The sequence below is a fragment of the Polyergus mexicanus genome, unplaced genomic scaffold (genome assembly GCF_030449975.1).
Source record: "Polyergus mexicanus isolate NDT 795.1 unplaced genomic scaffold, iyPolMexi1.0 SCAF_4, whole genome shotgun sequence".
Classification (NCBI taxonomy): Eukaryota; Metazoa; Arthropoda; class Insecta; order Hymenoptera; family Formicidae; genus Polyergus; species Polyergus mexicanus.
Genome location: NW_027223324.1, coordinates 4,335,687 through 4,345,567, shown reverse-complemented (window position 1 = coordinate 4,345,567; position 9,881 = coordinate 4,335,687).

The window sequence follows — 9,881 nt, the reverse complement described above, 5'->3', positions numbered from 1 at the left end:
ATTATGCGTGCGCGCGGCACCGCCGAAAAGAGGCGTAGCTCTGCCCGCGTTGTCCTTTTCCCCGCGATTTATATTATTTTCTTTTTTTCTTTTTTTATTCGTTTTCCCTCTCTCCGCACATTTTCCGCGGGGCTTCAATTTTACGCTCGTTAATAACGATACAAAATAATAGCCTGAAACGCGACACCCATTGTAATATTCTCGCGTTATTGAATCGCTCCGCAAAACAGAATTCGATCCATCTTTTTATATTCGTCAATGTATTTACCCGACATATTAATTAGGCATTATAATGACTTTGTCCTTTTTAATCGCGAGCAAAATTTTACATTTTCATTCTATCAATAATATGCAACGCTCACGTGTGTGCGTGCGTGTATCCGTATCGCTGCTTTGCGCATATATCGTGACGCGCGACTTTACAAAGGCATTCGCATGTTTGCCTTATAGCGGACGAAATGACGCGCAATGCGCTGTCGCTTGACAATCGCATTAATACTACGCGTATGTCACGATACATAATATAATCGCGTAACGAAAAATATCACAGTGGTAGCCCATAGAAAAAATTTACTCTCTCGCGCAGGAGAAATAAACATGCCCCCTCTCTCTCTCTCTCTCTCTTTCTCTTACCAAAACATGGTTTTTCTGTAGACGCTTCGTCGATACCTGTCCTTAATCTAAATGTTTGTAAACCAGTTCACTTTCTCTGCTCCCACCCACTCCCCCCCCCCTCTCTCTCTCTCTCTTTCTCTCTTATTCTTCCTCTCGTATATTTCTACGGGCGAGCGCACATATATGTATAAGACACGTGTTTGTCACAATGTGTGTATATATCCGCGCGAATAAACGCGCGATACGTTTAAAAAACCAGGAAGGCACACCGAATGGGAGAGAAAAAGACGGGGAGGGGAAAAGAAACGAGGATTTGAGTGGCGCGTGCAAGAGAAAGTGCAACGAAATCAGAGAGTCGCGATACTGATAAAACGCTAATGTAGGAGAATGCATTTTGCATAGACTATTATCGAACGAATCGATAAGGAATTTTCCCGAATTCGAATTTCTGCTTCTGCGTCGTGGGTATGTAAACTACATGTATAAGTATTTTAATAAGCTCGTCTCCCCCGCCCTCCCTCCTTTGATGCTAAAAGCTATGTATTGTATATCGATACGCATATAAATTAATGTTAAAAGCATCAAATTTAGAATCAATTAAAAAAAAAAAAAAAAAGAAGAAGAAGATTATTTCCATTTATTTTTAAAGTCGATATATAATTACTGTAAAAATTGAGTCATTTTTATCATGTGTGACGTCAATTGTCACGCTCGATCGTCGTTACGGATTAATATTAGAGATTATTTTTGCAAATTTATAACGTCGCAAGCTCAGTGAAATACCACCGGGATTTCAACTCCGTCCGTGCTCGCACGCTCTCGTCTTTTTTATTTAAATATCTCGCCCCCTGTTGCTTTTCGCGTTCAACAGTGGCGAGCTTCTTTTTCAAGGTTCCCCGTGTTCGCCTTTTTTTTTTCACGGTCTCCACCTCCGCTCTCAATCCTGCGTCCTTTCGCGCTGCAACCAACCTCTCTCGCTTTCTCTCGCTCACGCGAACGCGTTCCAACAACCCCTTGCCGTTCTGCCCCTTTTCTATGACGGCAGGTACTCCACTCTCCTACCCTCGAGCGACGACTACCTTTGCCTTCGGGCAAAGAGGGAAATGAAAGCGAAACTGTTCGACAGTGCTCTGCGCGCCGACTTCCCGCTCTCGCTGTCTCTCTTCTCCTTTGGCTTTTTTTTCGTTTATCTCTGTCACTCTTTTCCTTTCTACGCCTCCCTCTCTCGTCATCTCTCCCTCTCTATATTCGCTATATCCTTCTCCGTCTCTCCTTTTCCCTCCCTCTGTCTCTCTCTCTCTCTCTCTCTTGTCCTTTCGCTACATTCGCCAGCCCCATTTCGCTCTCTGCCTTACACGCTTGTGCCTCCTTTCCTTCCTATCGCCCCACGGCTACCATCCTCCTTCCACCCTTCTAATTTTTCCACCCCTTTCACTAAAATTAAAATCAATAGTAGCACCACGTACCCAGGGACTATGCCGGAAACATTGCTACCCTCATCAGCTGCTGCCTACCGCAGACTCCAAAAAGCATATATTCCGCGGCAATCTCTTTATATTGATATCTCATCATTTTAAAGAATTTATTTTTCTTTGGATTGACAATGAGTAACGCGCGACACTTGCGTAATTTAGAGAAAGCAGTAAACGCAAGTGACAAGGATAGATATGAATATAAATTTCATTATGTAGAAAATACGCTAACGTACGAACGGATTCTAAATAAAGTAATTTATCCGAACGCGTTTATCGCGCGATGTTTATATCAAAAAGTGCAATTTAAAATTCGGAAATTTTCATAGAAAATGCAGGCAAGAAATATAATTTCTATATATATATATATATATATATATATATATATATATATATATAGATGAATCTAAATATAAATCATTGATAATTTTGTACACATCTTAATAACTAGGTGGAATAAATACATAAAGAGATGTGTATCTTAATTTCGTATAAGGTGGAAATAAATGCATGCATACATACATACATACATATATATGTATGTATTTGCGAGGATGCATCACGTCAGACGTGTCGGTTGAGTAACAGGTACAGTTCGATCCACTGTTAAAGCATACAGGTGGTCGACTATGCTTCCATCATTCCTTCGATGCGAGTAAAAATTTCTACCATGCACGTGCCAGCCATCGCACGCGCACACACATACGGATGTTTGCATATGGAATTTTTTACACGTGCGCGAATAACAGAATAAAAATCTGACGCCCGCTGAATAAAAAGTTGTATTCAATAACGCTCGCGGTTGGCGTTAAGTGGTATTAACTCTTTGCTTTTCTACCAAACCTCGTAATATCGAAATATTTTTTTTATTCAATTTTATAATTTTTAACTTTCTTTTTTTTCTTTTTTTTTTCTTTTTTTTATCGCGATAACGATAGACAGTTGGCTCTCTATCTTGACGCGAGGACTATTTCTCACGTAATAACACGAGATATTACATGAGATAGAACGTTTGCCGGCACAAAGTATTTTTTAAGGCTCTATTCTATGAAATTAGAGAAACGAGACAAATGTTATCTCAACGAAATTGAGAGACAGCGTAATGTAAAATTTTTAATTTCACCTCATATGTAATTCTTGAAATTGGAAAATTATTTTTGCGATTTAACTTTTGCGAGATATATACTTTTCAATTATGTTTAATAATATGCTGACATTATTCATTAAAATTCGATATGACATACGAGAGAGATGTTACAATCGTATTCGAAACGTATATTATATAATTGTGCGAATGCGAGTCGTCAGTGCGAGGCCTCCATTTATCTACCTTCCTACTCAATTTTCAGACTCGCTATACACCCAAAACCACTCCTATGCTGAAAGACATCTCGCTGGAAGTACGGGGTGGGAAGGGGAAGGGAAGGGAAGGGAAGGGAAAGGAAAGGAAGGGAGGCAGCGTTCGCGCGCGCGTACCGTTACAAGTGCTGTCATAATTTAATGTAACCAGCGCGCGCGGTCACGACGAGATACTTTTCGCGTAACGAAACCATTTCTCCGGTCTCCTACCTCTAGTATCCCCAACCTCCCTATATCCTATCCTGTCCTTCTATTCCCTTATGACCTCTCGGCATCGGTCGCGGCTCCTCTTTTTCCCTCTGTCTCTCTCTCTCTCTTTCCCTCTCGCGTATTCGAGAAGCGAACGTACCGCCCTCACCGGTGCCCACAATGCGATGGTGGTATTGATTTAAAAGTACATTCGTGTTTTCATAATGCCGTATCTGTACCGACGTTCAAACTCCCCCTCCTCCCCGTCTCGCTCTCTCTTTCTCTCTCTCTCTCCATCCTCTGACCCCTCGCATCCAATTCTCTGCAACCCCTGGCATGCCGCGCGTACAGCCCCGAGCATGGATCGCAACGACGCTCCCGTCAACACGGAGAGACCAATCAGATTCTGCCTCTTGATTTCCAGTCATTTCGCACAACTATTCTTTTTTGTTCGTCCTAATGTCTATTCGTTCATCTATCCATCCATCTAGCCATTTATTCATCCATTCGCATCTTCCTTTCCTTATACCTTCTATTCTTGTCCTGTTCCTTCGCTCTCTCTCTCTCTCTCTCTCTCTCTCTCTCTCTCTCTCTCTCTCTCTCTCTCTCTCTCTCTCTCTCTCTCTCTCTCTCTCTCTCTCTCTCTCTCTCTCTCTCTCTCTCTCTCTCTCTCTATTCTTCTCTCCTCCCGTTTCTGTATCGGGTGCAATTAAAACCGTTGTCAAGCGATTTGGCAGACGGTTAAATAGGATTCCAAAATGTAATTAATTCAGCATTTTAAAATGCGTGAATTATTCTATTCTAGAAAAAAAAAAAGATTCTTTTTGAAAAATTTGTTTTATAATGATTTAAATGAAAGCATAGTAGAGATAATAAGACTAATGACAAACAAATGGAACAATGATTTTCCAATGATAAAAAATTAACAATATAATAAATTTGCATTGTAAAGGCATAAATATATATAGTCGCTCCCCAAAGAGAGAGAGAGAGAGAGAGAGAGAGAGAAATTTAACGATCTCATAAAATTATATCTAAAAAATAACAAATATTTATTTCATTATTGAAAATGATTATAGAGAGAAAACTCTGGTGCAACGTGAAATTTACGAATGATAAATGATAATTAATGGTTCCATCGAGAGAGAAGCGTGTTATGATAAAAATGTTTTTAGCAGAAATTTAATTATTTATCAGCCGTTTGATTGGAAAGCATATAGAAGCTTTCTGATTCGTCGATCATATTTATTCAGTTTTTGCAATCGTCAGACACATTAAATAACAAAAGATCATTGATTTTACGGGGCTATAAAAAAGGCGGATTATATAAGCATGCTTGTTATCGATTACTAAATGAAAAATATACATTGCAGCCTTGATGGCAGTTATATTAAATGAAATGCCTCCCACTCGCGTGCGCTTCTCTCAATAATAGACTCTCCGTGTCTACCGTAATAAACAATACTTTATCAAACAATTATTAATGTGCACATGGACAATAAAAATAACGAAAAATGAAAAAAATATCAGATTTGCAGTTTGATTTGCCTCCAACTTGACGTTATATAATTTCTATGTAGCATAATTATAATAGACGATTTATATGTATGAATACGCACATTTTCGTGTTGTAGGATTTATACATGTGTGCACACTTGCGTAAATTCTACAGCATGAAAATGTAATACGCAGCAAAATATCAAGATTGCTTGCTTTTAACGGTACGTCAGATATTTAGAAATCTATTAATTAATTACTCATTAGTTTGATGGACGCTTAATTAAATGATTAAACTACGGGCATCGGACAACACGTATCTCTGTTTTGTGTCTAGTGAATGAACTTATTCATTATTATTCCACATACTGTAACGCACATAATTATAGTAAAAAAGATTTGGCTTCTTGATCGAGCTAGGATGATAAAGTAGTTACTCCGCTAGTAGTTTACGCAACCAAACGATTTTATGATACCTGAGAAAGATTCTAATCGCTTCTGTTACTAGAAGTATTTGAGATTTTTTACGATAAATAATGATAAACTAATAATGGATACTAAATTAGGAAGAAAGACGATTTCGGATATGAAATCAATGTACAAATCTGCACTTTTATCTTTTAATAATTTTAGATAACAATTTCATATAAGTAAAATATACTGTTTAATATAAAGCACAAATATAATAAAACTGCATATATAATTTTTCAATATCTTTTACTTACTTGATATAATAATACCAAGCATGAGAAAAAGTATGTGAGATTCTTGATTTAAGCTTACTCTTTTAGCTATGTAGTTCTATTATATCCAAATATGGTTTCAATTAAAATCTCGCATTTTGTTAAATGAACGAACGTTAAAAATTTTATTACTAATGTATTCTTTGTATTACTTGCATTATTAATAAAAAAACTTTTTTTATCATGTAGAAACTTTATGATCTACAATGTTATTAGAGATCACAAGAACTTTTCATATATTTAAATATAAGGAGAAAAAAAATAAAATTTAAATGCTAATTATTATCAATCATGCTAATAACGCCATTAATACTCGCATACACGATGTGAACGAAAGCACTCCTACGATAATCGTAACAACAAATGTTTCTTTATTCGTGCCTAATAGTTTATTTTGCAAAATAAGTTGACATATACAATGAGATAGTTTAGCGGCTGGTAGAAATAAAAGCATGAAATAGTAAGAAATCTTCGCATGTACGTTGTCTCCTACGTATAATGATCGCAACTGGCATTACTTTCGATTTACCAGTTATATTGAAAAAAAAAAAAGAATACGAAAGATTGCGATTAATATTTTTAAACAGTAGCTTGCATCTTATAAAATATTAAAACGATCTCTTCCGACGTTGAAGCTTGCACGCACGTTCTCTCTCATCAATTACTCTATATCTTTATTAATTTTTCTTTTACGCGTTTTTATGGTAAGGTCTTTGCACTAATCCTCTCATGCGCAATGTCAATTTTCGCAAACGTACGCAAAATTCCGTTTAAATTTATAATGAAATAAAACAATTGTTGTAACAATTTGTTCGTAACTACATAGAGATAATGCAGAAAATCATAAAAATTTTTATATCGCGTAAAGAATTGCAAAATTTACAGTATAAAGGAATAAACGTTCAAATAATTAGCGCATGAAAGAATTAATCTTTAATCTCTAATTATTCAAGAATACGACGTAGAGAAGGACGGACGCATGCTTTAGCGAGTTCAAATTCATTAATTACGTAAGAAAGTCGCGATTATATTCACATCAATATCCCTCTTTCTTAGCACTTTTAACATATTTAATTAATCTCAACTATAGAGCGCGTAGATTCCTAATACAATCGAGCGTCGTTCAGACTATACATAACAGACTAAACAGACTATACTTCATATTATTCTGCCTTGCAGAAAGAATTATATCCCATACATCCCATGTAAATTGATATTAATCACAATTAATTTTTATTAATCGTCGATTGCCAACAAAAATTTTATACATTAAATCTCTCTTAATATTAATTATATATATATATATATTTTTTTTTAATATAGAAAAAAATCTAATAAATGGATTATATATTTTAAGACAAAGTGTAATTATATTAAAAAGCATAAATCGGCGCGCGCAGAGGCATATATGCTTGTCTTATATAATTAATCAACGGAATTATATAATCTTTGCGCGCGCATTCAGATATAATAAATATACAAGATATATAGAGATATATCTGTATAATAAATATAATATATAAATATATACTTTTTATATATAGAACAATATACAGAATATAAAATATATAAATTTAAATATATATATGGAAGCCATAACTTATTATACTATGTTTAGATGAGTATGCGTTTTTGTTTAAAATTTGTACAAATAAACAATCATGTACGAGCGTCATTTCGATCGCGTAAAAATGTATGTGTGCGCTCTACATGTTATTTTTAAAGAACACTGCGAATTCTTAATACGTTTAACGGATGCGATAAGATAATAATATTCTATTGCGGAGAGATAAAATATATAACGCGCAATTAAATTGATCATTAATTTTTTTTTCCCCCTTTCTTCTTAATCTCGCATTCGCGGACGACTTCTACTTTCGCGATTGTAATACTTCAAATGCTTCAAATCTATATCTATGACTAAATCTTTTCTAAATCATGCTCTATCGGCAATTATCTTATATCGCAAATGGTGACGTTTAAATATTTAGAGAAGATAAGAGATTCTCCCCTCCTTCTCCGACATGTTGTAATGATCACGTTCGAAGACTTTTGCCTCTATATCGCATTTCGCAAATCAGTACACGGGTAATAAATAACAAAAGTAGCGCCGAACGATAGATAGACGAGAAACGGTATTTTTGAATCGCGATCAAAAGAAAAAAAAGCAAAGTTAATTGTACGCTGGAAAACATGTTTTATTCAAGTACCAAGATATGTTCTTTATTATTTGTGTTGCCAAATTACACCGACACTACATCTCTTTAACGTCGTTACGTTATCTAAATACTTCGAACATGATCACGATCGACGAAATTCTGTTGAATCGGAGATTAAACATTTAATTATGGACAGAATTTAAAAATTTCAAACTCACATCTTTATCCAATTTATACTTTACCCGATATTGTGAAATTTCATGCCGTTCGTGCAATTAGTTTGCGATCTGCATATCGAAACAAATCGTTTTGATTTCTTTACTTATGAAGACAAAGTTTCAATATAGTAACGATAGTAGGAGTAGCGGTACCTTAATGAAGGGTATTGAAATATCGGACACAAAGAACTCTTTTCGGCTATACAGATTAAGGATATTTAGGATCTCGTGAAAATTTTCACGACACGGAGCTTCACAAAGCCAACATCTCCGATAACATTCATAATATTCAACGTAGGCATATAAAATCTGAAATATTAATAACATAATGCTTTTCCCTCGAAACGTAGTTATACACAGATAAACGATTCTCTCTTTTTTTTTATCTCTCTCGCGCGTATCGCCATAACGAGAGACGCCTTAAAAAACTACTTTGGCACTAGAATCCACGTAATCAGTTAAGTTTCAAGCGTCGACTCGACATCCTCTGAAACGTCTATAAAGCTAATAAAAAATGCTTAACATTGTGCGCGCGCGTATACGTGTCTATATGTACGACGTGCTTCTTTTTATATTACGTATGTATTTTCCTATATAATGTATATACATTCGACGCACGTATATGTATACTGACTTGTCTACTAAATATACGACTGTTTAGAAATGTCTTACATTCTAAAGAATTTACTATGACGTACCTATAATATTGTTATGAAGGTGATACTCGATGAGCACAAATTTTATACGGAAAGGGAATTTCATTTAATTTGTCATTTTTTTTTTTTACGACACCTTTTAAAATTAGATAAACGCTAAAAGAAAAAGCAACTTGTATTTAAAATTTTTCCTGTTTAAGATCAAAGTAGCTTCAACTATTTTTTCCTGTAACATATTAACAAATAATTTTGAGAGTCATTTACCGTTTATTGTTTCATTTTAATTTAAATTTAAAAGAGATTGATTTAAATAATTATATCACATATTTTATAGATGACAACACATTCTCGCAAAAAAAGAGATGCGAAAATACAATTATATATCTTGAGCAAAAAATAGGAAATTAGAGAGGAAGTTGGGCGAGTGTCACTTATGAATATTTTCTAATATTGTTAATATTAATCTTACAAAATACGACTACTACGTTACTGTCACTAGAGATAATATATACGTCTACATGAAATTGATGAAAAGAAGATTCTCTTATTCTTAATGTTTTTTGATTACGCTCGTGATCGGCGTGTACTTTACTTACTGCCATGTTAACATTGATCATCATCATCTGTTTGTTTCAAGCACGAGAAATTCTTTATCTATGCAGACTTAATAGCATGGTCCATATAAAAAGTGTTAAGAAAATGTCATCTTAAATTATCGTATCTTAAACGAAAGAAACGATTTTTTGAACTATAATGAGAAAGAATACCGTCGCATGTCTGTCTATATATTACATCTGCCGTTATGTTCACAAAAGAGAAACGAGTCATTATAATTGATCATGCGGATCTTTGAAAATATTGAATAGAGAGAATGTTGTGGAGACAGAGCGTTTAGAGCGGCGACCGCGTCCTTTCTTCTCCTCGGTTGAATCGATTATATGTTAATAAAAGCTAATCTGTCGCATTAAATCTT